General features: G+C 34.6%; 1 pseudogene; it reads left to right on the top strand.

The window, feature by feature from the left end:
* The first annotated feature begins 7,259 nt into the window (after positions 1-7,259).
* On the top strand, positions 7,260-7,372 carry LOC128247711 (U6 spliceosomal RNA; annotated as a pseudogene).
* Positions 7,373-15,699: the final 8,327 nt, after the last annotated feature.

Here is a 15,699-nt window from a genome sequence, read left to right as displayed (position 1 = left end):
ATTTCGCTGGCTGTATGAGCAATAGCTTCAGTAAACTCACAAACATTTAACTGAAATATTTATTACTGGCCATAAAGATATTTCGCATCGTCAAACTACAATGAACAATATTAATAACTGCTGAATGGGTTAGAGAGGTAAAACTCACCATATCCATAGAAGTCACATATGAGACATTGTGTAACTGTTCCTTTCAGTCTGTCTGAGAACCAGGAGTTGTCTGCACAGATGTCCAGAACCATCTCCATGGTAAGAGATGAGGTGAATGAAATAATTAGCCACCTTCTACACTCTGCAATTAGTTTAGCATTAAAAACAGTTTTTATAATGGACAAAATGTCAAATTTTAGAACATTGAAGTAAACCACAGCCTTACACAGACTGGTCAACTTATGGATCAATCACGTGAAACTGTAGTGGTTCACTCGTGGTATCAGTCCAAGTATCCAGCAGTTAGGTTTTGAATCTCCACTACAATACATTAACTTATGATGCCTTAATTGTTTTGCTAGTTAATTCTGTGAAGTGAACACAGTAGAAGACTATACCAACTCAACTCAACATCACAATTATTTGAATTAAGTTTGCATACATTCTGACATATTTCTAATAGGGTCCAAGATTTCTTTACATTATAGATTTTGATGCTTCTTTCCCTAAAAGCTGTTCTGGATTCATCAATTGTCGAATATAAAACATTATGTTCTATCAATGCATATTACTTTCTGTGAAGGTGCATGGCTCAGTCATTAGAGTGTCAGTCTCACACTCATGAGATAGCGAGTTCAATTCCAAGATTGGGCTATGTATTGTGTTCTTGAGCATGACACTTATTTCACATTGCCCCAGTTCACTCAGCTGTAGAAATGAGTTGCGACGTTACTGGTACAAAGCTGTATTGGCCTTTGCCTTTCCCTTGGATAATATTGGTGGTGTGGGGAGGCTGACATGCATGGCCGACTGTTGGTCTTCTATAAACAATTTTGCCCAGACCTGTTCCTCAGAGGGTAACTTTCCAGGTGCAATCCCTTTGTCATCCAAAACCGAAGGGGTTTTTTACTCTTTTACTGTCTGTAAAATATAAAACAGTATTTCATTTCTCAGTGGTATATTGTTACATCTCATATGACACAGCCAAGCAAAACCTATATAAATGAAATAAACATGACTTAACTATATCTGTTCTTCATTTTAAGCCTTAATTCCGGTCCAAGCCAGAAAAGTTTTGAGGCAATACTATTGGCAATTCACAAGAGCAGAAATTAGATGAGAACAAGAGGTTACAATTCTTTTTCTCTTTCTATAAGAACTCTATTCATATACATACATATGTAACACAAAAAGGAAGACTATAATGACTTGTAAACCTTTGGTATATTATGGTAGTATATTGGTAGTGGCAAAACAAAAACTGCGTCCTTACTAGTAACATATATGTATACATATGCTCCAGTATGGCTGCAGTCAAATGACTGAAACAAGTAAAAGAATATATATATGAATAAAATGACATATATATATATATATATATATATATATACCTATTTACTTTGATAGTTTTCATCCAGTATCGGCTTAACTTAATAGCATCACCTGGCAAAGTCATTCAAATCAGGAATTGGGCAACATGGCCCACCTGAGAAGAGATTTATTGCTTATGGAGACATATCCAGGTGTAGAAGCCTCTTCAGTGGGGACCACTCAATTTAGCTGAATTCAGACTTAATTCTCTGTCAGTAAATAGGTATTCACAATAAAATATATGTATATAATATTTTACATATATATATATATATATATATATTAATATTACATTATTGTATACATATTGTGGCTGTAGATTGGACATCCTTCTTGACATATGTTCCAGTAAGTAACCATCATTTTACATGTCATGCTTAAGATCATGTTTTTCATGAGAAATGAATATCTTGTGCTGCTCTTATTTGTATTGAATTTTCAAATATATGAGTTTGTGCAGGAAAGGATATAAGAAAATTAAAAACAACAGCAACAACACTGACATCATCATCATATCATCACCATCATCATCACTATTCTCACCACCACCACCAACAACAGCAGCAGCAGCCACTATAATAACAAATGAAAGTAATATATATGTTTTAACTAGTAATCTCAATCAGTTGTTAATTTATCAAATCAATGGAATAACTTCTAGCTTCGTTTCCACTGAAATATAAATGGCAAAAGAATACACTGTCACGTGAAATATCCATTTATGTATGAAAGATTGTTATTTCTCATGTCCAGTGAAACTTTTAAGAAAGATTCATCAGAACTGGCAGTAGCATTTTAGTTTGGTGTTATTTTATTTGGTGTCAGTAGTATTTTAGTTATTTCATAGTTTGGTGTTAACGCAGAATAAATTTTGAATAGATTGGAATTATTCATGTCTATGAGGTCAATATAAATAGGTTTTACAGGATCTTTTAAATTAATATGTAAAATTTGTGGAGTCACTAATTGAACTATCATTAATGAAAATCAATGGATTGTATTCCTTCTCCCTGTATTTCATGATTTTTCTTTTGGTTGATATCTTCACAAAATGGGAAATTGGTCTTGATATTGTCATAATAAAATTGAGTCATGGCTCAGTTGTTAAAACATCACAGTATACATATATGAAAGTAACTCTTGTCTTATTTTAATTTTCTGATCATATACAATTAAAACATGTTCAACCAAAGTTTAAGTGCATGGAGCTTTTGAATTAGTGGTATTCATCACAGATGTTTCTTTGTGTGTAATTCTGTATCATCTTCACAAATGACATCACAGGAAGAGCTACATCTCATTTGGTGATGTATATCTAACATTATTGAATAGTAAAAAGTTGGTAGGACACACTGTAGTATCATACAGTGTTTACTGAGTCTTACATTCATACCAATATGAAAAACCTTGAGTTACATCCCAATAGGTTCAATGAAATAATCGTCAATGTACTAGTGTCTATTTTATTGGCTTTATTCCTCCTTGTTATAAAACTGTCATTAAGTCTAAGGAAGAAATTAGAATGTTACATATATATTCATAATAGTTAAGAATCAATAGAAAAGACATTCAATTTCAACCAGTTTATAACCATAGTTATTACTTTTATTGGATCCAAATATTAGATATACTAGCAATAGCAGTTTGTATATTTTATTACTTCCAAGTAGGGCTGGAATGAAGTCTTACAGAAAGAGAGCTTTATGCGTTTCAACTGTTAGCAATAAGTGCCAATTCTCTTAAGTCACCATGTCATGTTAAATAAGGTAAGACACAGGAGTTGATGTAATCCTTATAATATGGGATGATCATAACAGGATTGTTTTTTATCATAACTTTGGTCTAATCAGGGTTGATCTAAAGCTAACAGCAACAACAACAACAGCAACTGAGATGAAAGTGTGAAAGAATACAAACTATGCAATGTATTTTTTTCATGGTATGCCAAGTAAGAACACAGCAAAACACTAAGAAATATAAAGACATTAAAAATATATAATGAATAACTGAAATATTTCTCCAGTGAGATACATCATGGAAATAGACCATTCGATAAAACCACACTCGGCCCAATGACAGTTGTGATGACACAAGAGCAAGTGCATGCCAGAATTAGGTGTCCATTGCTCATACTACCCACCACAAGCCCAATGGTAACTCCCTTAACCCAGCAGATCTTTGACACCGTAGAGACATCCCGCTTGGAGCAGTTAAGGGTTTTTCAAATGAAGAGGGTTAAGAAGCAACAGAATGAGGTTCACATGATCCCAAGGTTCTTCCAGATTTTACCTGACATGAATGCTCCTCTACTCATTATGTAGGGTTTGTATCTGTTCTGCTTTTGATGATGAGGTTCACATGAGCTCAAGTCTTTCCAAACATGACCATATAGGACTTACACCTGCTGTCTTCATGCATTACGCATTTGTTAGTGGACTGTACATATTTTGAGCTGCTTGATGATGGTTCCCTTTGACTGTTATGATTATCAATGATGCTGTCTTTATTTGCAGAATGGACTCAGCGATTTTGACAAATAAGAATGCTTCTTGCCCTTTATCATGTAAGTCATATCTGAAACTGAAGCCTCCTACTATTTTCCAACCCTCAACATAAAACACTCAGCCATGTTTAATAATCTCATTTTCTCCTAATTACTATAATTCGTGGCTAGATCCAGAAATACAATGTTCTTCTCAATTTGTTTATCACCCTAGAATATGATGCTACTGAAAAATCTAGAAAAGTTAGAGAGTTAAAATAAGAAAGTTAAAGTTACAAAACATACTGTATAAAATTACTTCATGTTATATGATAGGTATGGCCCACTAAAATTTGTTCACAAATAAACCTTATGTGGCTTTCAGTTGCTTTAATATCTGTTCAATGACCAAAAAAGACAACACAAACTAATGAAACAATAGTTAAATGTACAGTTCTGTCACTATTTAAGACGATGGTCTTAAAAAGCTTATTATGCAACCTTTCCAAGTTGAATCATTACAGCTACCTGGCTTTAATTTGTTTCTTGGTCAGGCACATAATACAAGAGGAGCTGAAAAGTTCCTAGCTTTGGGTAAAATAAAATACAAGAAGATCAGTTAATTATGAATTTTATCCAACATATTCTCTCCGATTCACATGCTTATTGCAGTGGTCCCTCAGTTTTTCTAAGCCCTTTAAAATAGCTCAGAAGTTTGGGCCTCCAGCCAGATCTTTCACAATACCCTTAAAGCCAGGAAATTTACATCAACCCCTCATACAAAAGCAATAATGGGATAGGAAAACTTGTTATTTCACTTTAACTCAACAAGAATAGAAGCATGGCTGTAATGATCCAAAATTTGTGCTGCAAGTATGTGATCTGGGGATCAATCCTACTGCATGACAACATGGAAATTGTTTTCTAACAATTTTCAGTTCAAGCTTCAGGAAGAAAAATGGGCAACATAAGCTGTGTGACAAGGTGCTGCAGCTGTTCTTTGAAGGCAGCCTTAATCAATTGTCCAGTTTTACATCCCCACCTAGCCCTTGGGTACTGTTAAAAGAATATACCCAATGTAGCAACATTCAGGCCAATTCTCCTGTCAGAGTATAACTGCATCCCTTCTTTCAGCAACCTCAGAATCCTGAAAAAGACCACAAACACTACACTTTCTTCTTTGACTAAATACTTAAAATGTGAAATAAATCAAAGTAGATGTGCTGATGCTTGTTTTTCATATGCAGAAAGATTTTAATAATGAGATAGGCACTATGATAAGATTCCTTTTAATTTATATAACTATGCAACTCATGTCCTGTGGAAATTGTTGTATTGACAAGTTTGAAAACAGTTTTGATAGAGGTTAATCATGGTATAATGAAATGGCATTCATGAGAATTAACATGTCTTGTTAGCTGTAGTTTTATAATTGAGACCAAGTGAATGATAGATTTACAAGGAGGTCTTGATCTTGTCAGGCATGTAGTTCACAGTCTCAGAACCACTGTCATATAATTTCATAAGGATAAAAAATGAATGATCATGGATCTTAAGATCCACTATGACAACGATGATAATGATGACGACGACGACGATAATCCTCCCCCTCATCAATATTATTAGTTTTACAATTATCAACATCCTCACCACAACCACCACGATTATTGGTTGTATTTTTTTTTTGTTTTATTACACAAGTCAGTTTTGTTCATAGGTTATTATTTTCATTTTTCATTTTTCAATTTACATCATTTTTACGCTATCACTGATCTAACAATTTGCAATGACATAAATCTGAAAACCTAATGAATTAAATTGGTATTCTGAAAAATATTATCAAAACAAAAATGATAATAAATGTGAAAGCAAAGCAATAAAATAAATTAATCAGCTAAACTCAAAATACCAAAGTGGAAGTTGATAATGAGAACTTCAAACTTCAAATATTAAATTAAAACCAACAGCACTTAACATATAAATGATTTTTTAAAATTCATGGTAGTGATTTGACAGAAATAGTAGAATGTTGAACTATATGCTGTGTAAATGTTTTATCTAGTACCATGCCAGTCACCATATCACATACAAAGGTAACATTGCCATTCATCTCTCCAGACTTGAATTAATTACCAATGATATATTGGGTTGATCTATTCAATGATATTCATTCTCAACAAAATTTGGTTTTGTGTAGAGAGAACAAGATTTATACTTTGAACATAGATATGTGTTGAAAAGATATAGGAAGCTCCTAGTAAACTGTGTTTTAAAAAGCAAATTTAAATCTCACCTGTTGGTTATTTCAATTGAGCTACAAATCACATTCTTTCGTTTGTTTCAGTCATTTGACTGTGGCCATGCTGGAGCACCACCTTTAGTTGAGCAAATCAACCCCAGGACTTATTCTTTGTAAACCTAGTACTTATTCTACGAGTCTCTTTTGCTAAACTGCTAACTTATGGGGACGTAAACACAGACACACACACACACATATATATATATATATATATGATGGGCTTCTTTTAGTTTCTGTCTACCAAATCTACCCACAAGACTTTAGTTGACCCAAGGCTATAGTAAAAGATACTTGCCTAAGGTGCCACGTAGTAGGACTGAGCCTGGAATCGTGTGGTTGGTAAGCAAGCTACTTACCACAACAACTCCTGCATCTGTAAATATTTCTTTAAAGAAAGGCATGAATCTCACAGTATCCTAATTTTTCAGTGAATGTATCCTACTTTGATGTGAATATTCAAACAAAGCAAATCTATATTCTTTCAGATTGTGTTTCAAATCAATTTTATATCCATGGTAACAAGAAAATTGAAATAAAGTTGGTTGAGTTGTTGAAGTGTTCTGGCCAAATCTCACTGCAATAAATTCCCTACATTTTTTTTTCTTTCTGGATCTGAAGGGAAAGGTAGTTCACATAAAACCCTCTAAGAGAAACTGATGCCATTTACGTTCTGCTTAGACAGTTGCAATGTAACATTTGTAGGAAGGATATTCCTGTTGTCTAACATTCTGTGGAGGAAGGATTGACCATGGTAGTTAATGGGAGGTTTAGGAGGGTTATAGGAACAACATTGTTGATGAGAATAGACAAGTAAGTTGAATGTGAGCCAGAAGTGCATTAGTGGAGAGAAATTGAGACTCTAGGAAATAGAGGTCATTATGATGATGGTGAAACATACAGAGACTGGGAGCAATACACATGTCTATCTTTGAAATGAAACCACAGGTTCAAAGTTCTTTATTATCTTAAGATAGGCAATACATATACTAAAATTGGAACAATACAGAGAAAATTAGCATGGTCCCTGCGCAAGGATTGACACGCATATTCGTAAAGCGTTCCATATTTTTGATCATTGCCAGTGCCGATGGACTGGATCCTGTGCAGGTGGCACGTAAAATACACCATTTCGAGCGTGGCCGTCGCCAGTACCGCCCGACTGGCCATCGTGCCGGTGGCACGTAAAAGCACCCACTACACTCTCGGAGTGGTTGGCGTTAAGAAGGGCATCCAGCTGTAGAAACTCTGCCAAATCAGATTGGAGCCTGGTGTCGTCTCCTGGTCCACCACGCCTCAGTCAAATCGTCCAACCCATGCTAGCATGGAAAGCGGACGTTAAACGACGATGATGATGATGTTCTTTAAAACAACATGGTGGTTTTTGCTATAATACTAAAACGTTTGTGCCATTTACCTTCATTTCCTATCATTATAGCTGTGAAATACATAAACCTGCAATCTAACTTTATTCCGTTTTTCCAAATCCTCCCCAATATTTTCATCACACATGAATCAAACACTGAAAATGAAATCTGATGAAGCTAAATCTCTCAGATCAGACCCTACCACATTAAAAATGAAAAAGTGCATTAAATAATATAAGCCAATAGACTTCGTAATGACATAGGAGACAGAAAAGGGAATAATAGTAGGTAACAAAAAGAATCAAAAGGATTGAAAAGCTGTATGAGATAAAGAAATTTTCTTAAATACATAATGATAATGTGCATAAAATTTTGTATAATTTTCAACTCTCGATTTTTCTTCCTTCTTCAGACACTTTTTTAATCTCTCTCTCCCTCTTTTTCTCTCTGAAAAGGAAAGTAGTCATGTAGATGATAGAGAAAGAGAGATAGTGAAGTAAAGTTACGTACATACAAAGAGAGGGAAATAATATTTCATGTATGTGAATTCCGTTGCTGTGGAATGAAGTTGTCACAAAGGGAAAAAAGGAAGACGGTCTGTCATGAAGTTGTTAGCAGAAAAAAAATAACGAAAATGTATGACGTGGTGGCTAGCATTAGCATAGCGTAACTTTTAAAGATTCTTTGAGAAAATTTCTTCGGATTGACATGTTTTAATCATTAGAGATTATGAATCTGCCATTTCTTATTTTATTTTCCAAACTCGAGTTTTCCCCAGACCTTACCCAATTCTCGATTTTTTTAATATTTTATTTTGCTTTCTTTTAATTTCTGACTTTTAAGCACGGAATATTATGTTGGTCCCCGCTTCCCAAAAAAAAAACAACTTTCATAATTTCAATTGTTTGTGAAAGGCGTACTCTGTAAAATTAATGAAATACCTTTTTTTCTTTGAATGTATATATACAGAATAATCTACTAAATATGCATGCAGTTCTCAGTATGTTTCTGTCTCCTAACCGACGTTGGTAACCAACAATGGAATAAATTAATTCTTCTGATGATCTGGCGCTCTAAACTGATTACACAACCGCCTGAGATGATTACTGCATGGCATATTAGTATATGTTAGAGAAATATGTGTAAAGGTAATAGAATTTATGTCATTGTAAAATATTTTAACGGAATCTCCTGTTTTATTCTCTCGGGGACACATACATACACAAACACTCACACACGCGCGTGTGCGTGTGCGTGTGCGTGTGCGTGTGTGTGGGCAAGAAAGTAATTTCAGTTTTTTAGTGTGAAGTAAAAGTTTTTTATTCACACAACGAAAATTAACTTTAATCAGTTATATATATTTTCCATTTTGTTTGGTGAACTCTTGCCATATTTCTGGCAATTTCATGATTCTGCGCTCATAGAACTTCTGGTTCATATCAGCCCAAATCTGAAGCAAGTGCGATTTCAGGTCATCATCATTATTAAAAGTTTTGCTATTCAAAGAATTTTGAAAACTTCGAAATAAATGGTAATCTGATGGTGCAAGTTCAGGGATATATGGTGGCTGTGACATCACTTCCTAAACAAGCTCCAAAAATTTTTCGTGTGATTGCAAAGACGTGTGTGGTCTAGCGTTGCCATGGTGGAACACAATTCCTTTACGATTTGCCATTTCTGGACGTTTATCTTTGATTGCTTCCTCTAGTTTCATTAGTTCTTGCCAGTAAACACCTGAATCGATCATTTGGTTCCTTGGAAGCAACTCAAAATACACAACACCTTTGTGATTCCACCAAATTGATAGAATGACCTTTTTTGATGCAATTCATCTTTCGATATGGTTTGTGATGATTCATTTCGCTTGGACCATGATCGTTTACGATTGATATTATTGTAGGTAATCCATTTTTTGTTTTTGCTACTGATAATTCGTTTAAAAAAATATGGTCGATTTCATTGCGTTTGAGATGCATATCACAAATATTGATTCGTTGTGTTACTTGAATCTCTTTCAATTTATGTGGAACCCAAACATCGAGCTTCTTAACGAGTCCAAGACATTTTAAGTAATTTTTAATTATTGAGTGTAATACATTTCACCTCTCTGCAATCTCTCGCATAGTTGGAGTCAGATTCAATCATAGCTTTGATTCGGTCACCATCAACTTCAATAGGTCGACCAGCACGTTGATCAGCATTGAATGAAAGATCTCCTGAACAGAATTTTTAAAACCGTTTCTCACATGCTTCTGACATGCCTTCAGTTGCTTAAGTAGCCACCCTTGCTAATTATGAAGATGATACAAAAGTCTCTCAGAAGATACAGAACCTTGGAGACCTTGTGCATCTACAACGTGAGTTGGACGCAATATGCAGGTGAGCTAAGGAAAATAACATGCAGTTTAATGTTGGAAAATTCCAAGCCCTGCGCTACAAACAAAATAAGTTTAATGAAAAGCAGATAGGATACAGTGGCCCAGGAGGGATTGCAATCCCTGAATCAAAATCAGTGAATGACATGGGCATCGACACGAGTAATGATGCAGCTTTCTAGGTGAACATTACCAAGATGGCAATAAAATGCAGACACTTCCTCAGATGGATCCTTCGATCTTTCAAAACACGAGGAAAGGAAACCATGATGGTCCTCTGGAGTACTTTCGTTTTCAGCCGCCTGGTTTACTGCTCCCAATTGTGGTCACCAAACAGTGTAAAATTAACGACGGAACTCGAGGTGATCCAGCGAAGCTACACAAAGATCGACACAATGCGACATATTAGCGACTGGGAGAGACTGAAAGAGTTAAGACTCTACTCTGTGGAGCGAAGGCAGGAAAGATATGCAGTAATACAAATTTGGAAAATCCTAGAAAAACTTGTGCCAAACTGGCATTGTCAGTTACATAAACAGCCACTGCAGAGTACCAAAAGTCCCAACCTTACCGTCAGGATACAGAACCGCAACAGCTTGGGCTTGAAAGGCCCACAATTCTTCAATATCTTCCCACAGAGTCTGAGAGATCTGCATGTCGTGGATATAGACTTTTACGAAGAAAAACTGGACCTCCTCCTGTCAAGAATCCCGGATGAACCTGCGTCAAAGCAACAAACGCACATGGGGACAGTAATGTCAAACTCTCTCATCCACCAAATGTCATACATCAGAGGAGGTATAGTGAGAGTGTAGCAATGTAAACGACAGTGCCCCAGCATTACTGCAGTCCTTGGACTAAAACTATATATATATATATATTCACTTGAAGTATTGAGAATTTTGAACATTTATGTTTTTAAGGCGCTGCTGTAAAGCAGGTTGAGTTATGAATACTGTTTCCTTACTTAATAAAACAAATTGAACAGAATTGACTACAAGTATTGAAACATGTCTTTGGTGTATACATGATAACCATGAAAGCCATTATACCAAAGCTACATGACAACCTTAAATCACTGAAATTAAAAGCTTTGACAGGTCAATTTAATAGATATATTTTTGTTCACTTGAAAATTTAAAAAATAACAAAACAGATTATTTTGAAAATAATGTTGCAATTGTAATGGGAATATAGTAAAACAGAATAGTTCCATACATTTCGGATAAACTAGCATTTCTACGACGGATAAAAATACTACAGAAACACACGTGTATTGAACCATGTGTCTATCATATAACTGGTGACCGCAATAATTATTGCTGTTATGAGATGAGACAATTTCTCAAATCTTTAAGTGGACCAATGCAAATTTACATTTTAGTTTATTTAGTTAAAGCTTTCGGGTGTTATTTTCAAGTGTTATTTTCTAGATCTTCTATTCATCAGATATTCATACAGCATATAAAATATTCTGTATGAATCTCTGCTGATGTGAAGACCTTGAAAGTTACATATGACTAGGATTACATAATACAGCAATAAACTGTAAGATGACAAATAATTTCAGAATTAACAATCTACCTTCGTTTTAATTTCCCTTTTTGCCGAGATCATTGTAATTATAGAAAATAGAAGAAAACTTGGACTATAACATGCAGGTTTGTGTGAAGTATTTTCTTTACGTCCATAAAGATTCAGATGAAATTTTAAATAATAGCTTTGAATAATAGTTATAAGTATTTAAATGGCGCTCAACTACTATATTATGTGTATACTACAAAGCCTTGTGAGTGGATTTGGTAGACGTAGACAAATGAAAGAAGCTCGTCGCATATGTGCGTGTGCGTGCGCTTTGTGCCGGTGTTTGTCGCCTCTCCTGCCTGACAACTGGTGTTGGTGTGTTTACCCCGTAACTTAGCAGTTGCACAAAGAAGCCGATAAAATAAGTACCAGGCATTAAAAAAATGGACAGGGGTCGATTCATTCCAGTAAAATTCTTTAGGGTGACACACCAGCATGACTGCAGTCTATTGACCAAAACAAGTAAAATATATAAGACAAAAGATAAATGTATGTATGCATGTATGTACACACACATACAATATGAGTGGCTAATTCACAATATTACAACGTAAAGACAGAAATATATACACGACTAAAGTGAACAAGGGCACTAATCAGCGCCAGTACTGCTAGAAATAAGAGTCAAAACAACTCAGTAGACACAAAAAGCACTACCTTAATGAACTGGCAAGGGAGACAAGCCCCCCTAAGGTCACATCTTAATGTAAACTCATCGGTGATCTAGCTCTATCTGCTACCGTAGGGAGCTTGTCTCCTTAGCCAGCTCCTTAAAATAGTGCTTTTGGGGGCTATTGAGTTGTTTTGACTCTTATGTCTAGCAATACTGGTACTAATTAGTCCCCTTGTTCACCTTAGTGGCGTATATATTTCTGCTTTAACGTTGTAAAATTGCGCATTAGCCATATATATATATATATATATATATATATATATATATTGTACACACATACATACATGATACTCAATAAAGTGTAAATCATAAATGAAATAAACTTAAATATTACAAAACCTGTTTGGAGAAAATAAGAATTTAAACACGCATCAAAATATGTATGCATCCTTATTTCCCCCAAAGTGGTGATATAAGTATATCCATCTCCCTCTTTCTCTGTATGCACATGTATGCATGTGTGTGCGTGCTGGTAGCCTGTGTATGTGTGAATATCTAGAAATCTTTCATTGTTCAGCAATTTCTGTAAGTTAAGTGTCGTCTCTCGTTTTACTGTTCATTTTATGTAACTTTTTAATGGACTTGCCTTTCGTTATAGTTCATTGGACACTGAACAGAAAGTAAAATATTCTTGTGACATTTGTGATTGCTCTGTAATTAATTCAGACAAACACATGTATTCAAACACAGTTATTCACCCTTCAGGAACTACAATTTATATGTGTATTGTATTTGTTAGCCACTATAAATAATGTAGTTCTTCATACACAGACAGTATCTGAATAACAGATGGGATAATTATGGTTAGAGTATCTTTATGAGAGAATTGCTTAATTAAAACTGATCTGAGGAGAGATAACTGTAGCAACAACAACAATCAGAAACGTTTGCTTTCAAACAAATATCCCATTTGGTTCTGCCCAAGGTGTACAAAATTCTCACCACTGAAAATGCAGTGAACCAGTGATTTGCCCATAGGAAGTCTATAAGCAACGATACTTTTGTTAACAAAATGCAAATGAACTTGTATAATTACTTTCAAATAAACTTAGTTACTTTTGAAAATACCTAATGCGATATAATTTATATCATGAATCTGTTAGATACAAAATACAGCATTTTCTCAAAATATTAATCTTAATTCTAAATAAGCAGTTACACTCCATGACAGACTCTTACAGGCACACACATGCATATTCACAAATTAATGGATCAGTTAAGCTGTCTAAAATATGGCATTCATCACGAGGGAAGATGGTGTATGTACAGAACGGAAGAGACTAAATGGTACTAAGTAGTCATCCGTTGTACGATTTACCAGTTAAATATCATTTACTCATGATGTTCACAGTGGGGTGTGTGTGAGAGAGAGAGAGAGAGAGAGAGAGAGAGAGAGAGAGAGAAACAGAGTGAGATAGCGATAATATGTGTACAAATGCAGAACTCTTTTTATAACAGCATATACAATGTATATAGACTAAGGTGCGATATCACCTATATTAGTGAAAGACTGCATGACATGGAATCAATTATCAATGCCACGCAGATGAAAAGGCTTCTGAAAATTGGAGACTACCAGCAATATTTACCGGTCACCAGTAATCAGTAAAATTGGAGACTACCAGCAATATTTACCGGTCGTCACCAATCACTAAAAGAAGAAACCTTACAGTTTTCGAAAGACTATTTGTTGAGAGCTCCTAGACACACATGTGACCTTATCAAAATATTCCTTTCGGGAATGCTTGTGAAATGGCCCCCGGCGTCTGCAAGCTACGTACTCCGGCCAACATGGACAAATATCATAGTTTACTATAGATACTCTATCGACTCAATTTCAAGTCATTTGTTTGTGTTAAATTTACATTTATGAATGATTAAAGGTAGCGTTTTTTTTTTAAATGAATTTCTACATCGTTTTGATATTGTTATTCAGAAGTATTTCTGATGAAGACTACTTGAAGCAAGCACTGTGTAGACTTGTTACTAATATCATAACAGTGATCTTGAAAGAAATGTGATTTCGTGTCTTATGAAGACTACTAATATCATAACAGTGGTTTTGAAAGAAATATGATTTCGTGTCTTGGGTAGCAAGTGTTATTTTCTATTTGCTTATTCCTTGAAAGTATGAAAAATAGTTAATATTTCCTTCAAACTTTACTTTTGTTACATTTATTCAAACCCAAAGAATCCCTCTCAACATATGGCTATGATGCTCCCCCACGACTCCTGCTCACGATCAGTGAGGCACATATTGTCAGTCACTAATGTACATGCTCAAGGAGGTAAGTTCAAGCAGCTAACAAGCAAATTTCTGGTGTTGACCAGAATATTTGCTATAATGATATTTCTGCATTAGCAACTCAGTGCTGAATCTGCTTGAAATGTAATGGAAAATAGGTCAATTTGAAAACATTGATGACCAAGTCACAAAAGCAAAGTTTGATGGGAGTAATAGTCATTTCCTTTGATTTCTAGATAGAAGCAAATAGGAAATAACACTTACTGACTGAAGATAAAAAACAAAAACAAAAAAATATAAATTTTGTTTCAGTGTAATCTATGTCGGTGATAACTTGAACAATTTTACTTACCATTAATCACAGGGTGCATATAATAAGAGTGTTTGGATATTGAAGAGCGTATTTGTCATATGAAAAGCAATTTCTTTTTTAAATTTACATGAAAAAGTCAAGAGTTTTCTTTACATCACAGTCAACGTATTTGTACAGATAACAGTTCATTTATTATGGCTTGAAACAGAAATATGTTATTGGGTATATATTTCTAAATTTATAATAAATAATTCTAAATATATTAAATATTTTGAAATACTCGTATTTTGGTCGTCCCCAAAGCCTCAGAAACAGTCAATTTTTAGGTTGGCCGAAATCAATGTCGTGTATTCCTCACTGATTGTCATTTATACATTAATGTAGGACACTTTCGAATTTTTACTAATTTATTTGGTGATTATTGCTACTGAATATCTTCCATTTTATTGTATCGTAAAAGGCCTTTTTACTATTTGGTATTATACACTGTTATTTAGTGTTAGGTGAGTTGTAACTTAGTGGACATTAAATCCAAGGTATTCCAGAAATAACCAATGCAGGGTTGGTGCTTGGGCATTCATCAATCTAGAGCAAACCTATAACATACATCCCCTTCCTCCAGCGCCATAGCAGCAACTAAAACTTCCCTTACTTCCTCCAGCCGTTATCCTCTATACCTTCTTTATAGTAACCGAAAAGTGTAATTGAAAAATTAGGAATTAGAAACAATAAAAGGGAAAAGTAGATAGAGCACAAATAGAAACTTTAAATTCAATTCCATAATTGTTTTCAATAAATTTTGTTGACATAGCTTAGGATGACTAAAACAATAAATGGCACAAA

Source organism: Octopus bimaculoides, chromosome 4 (genome assembly GCF_001194135.2).
Source record: "Octopus bimaculoides isolate UCB-OBI-ISO-001 chromosome 4, ASM119413v2, whole genome shotgun sequence".
Lineage (NCBI taxonomy): Eukaryota > Metazoa > Mollusca > Cephalopoda > Octopoda > Octopodidae > Octopus > Octopus bimaculoides.
This window is presented reverse-complemented; position numbering and strand designations above follow the sequence as displayed.